Here is a 1,299-nt window from a genome sequence, read left to right as displayed (position 1 = left end):
AGTGAAGCCTATTTAGTAGGTTTATTTGAAGATACCAATTTATGCGCAATTCATGCAAAGCGTGTTACAATTATGCCTAAGGATATACAATTGGCAAGACGTATTCGTGGAGAACGTGCATAAGCGTTTTAAATGACAATTTAAAAAAAAAAAACAAATAAGAAATATTTTCGGTCCTATATATAGGACCAACATATATTATTAAATAAGAGTATATTATTTTTATTAAAAAATATATATATATATATATATATATATATATATATATATATATATATATAAATATAAATTATTGAAATAAAATTAAACATTATTAAAATTTTGTTATAATTATAAGCGATTGCTATTTCTAAAAATAAATAAATTTTATGAAATTTATTTATTTTTATATTCATTTGAAATATTAAAAAAACTTCTCGCTTTAAAGTAACCATGATATGAGTTATAAATGCAATAAAATTTTATACAAAAAATAATATTTATTTGTTGATGAATAATATAAAAGGTTTACATTTCTAAATAACATATATTTATATATGGTGTGTAAAAAAAAAGAAAAGAAGAAAAATAATTTATATTTTTAATATAAAAAGGCAACCGCACACAGTGTTCCCAAGCGGTCACCCATCCAAGTACTGACTGTGCCCAATGTTGCTTAACTTCGGTGATCGGACGAGAACCGGTGTTTTTCAACGTGGTATGGCTGTTGCCAGTAATAAATGAAAATTTTTACAAATATATATTTTTCATAAATATCATTAATATTAAAGTATATTATTAAAATTTTCAATGAAGTAATCAATTTAAATATATACTTATTTATTATACCATATATTTTAAATAAAAATGCAACCGCACACAGTATTCTCAAGTGGCCACCCATCCGTGGTACTGACTGTGGCAAATGTTTCTAAACTATTATTTTATAAAATATTTATACAAAAAATAATTTACTCTTATCAAATATTAATTTGTGGCCTGTATTAAGGCCTATGTTATTTTCATTTTTTTGCTAAAAAATGAAATATTTCAATATATTATTAAAGTAACAGATCATTTCTTTTTTGGTGCTGCTTTTTTAATTTTTGTAGGAGATGATTTGGCAACAGAAGCTTTCTTAGCTTTTGGTGCTTTCGGTTTACGAGCAGGGCTACTTTTGGCAGCGGATTTTGTACTTTTTGCTGGTTTTGCTTTAACTGGTGCTTTTTTTGATGCCGCTGATGATTTTGCAGTAACTTTTTTAGCAGCAGTTGATGATGATGGAGTCGCTTTTTTTGCTTTAGGCTTTTTGGCTGCCAA

At 25.8% G+C, this 1,299-nt stretch overlaps 1 non-coding gene across 1 annotated transcript; it reads right to left on the bottom strand.

Moving 5' to 3' along the window:
* Nucleotides 1-591: 591 nt before the first annotated feature.
* Nucleotides 592-711, bottom strand: LOC123303755. Its single transcript, XR_006535844.1, has one exon. It is a non-coding gene; the product is annotated as a 5S ribosomal RNA (ribosomal RNA).
* Between the last annotated feature and the right edge of the window lie 588 nt (nt 712-1,299).

The sequence above is a fragment of the Chrysoperla carnea genome, assembly GCF_905475395.1.
Source record: "Chrysoperla carnea chromosome X unlocalized genomic scaffold, inChrCarn1.1 SUPER_X_unloc_131, whole genome shotgun sequence".
Classification (NCBI taxonomy): Eukaryota; Metazoa; Arthropoda; class Insecta; order Neuroptera; family Chrysopidae; genus Chrysoperla; species Chrysoperla carnea.
This window is presented reverse-complemented; position numbering and strand designations above follow the sequence as displayed.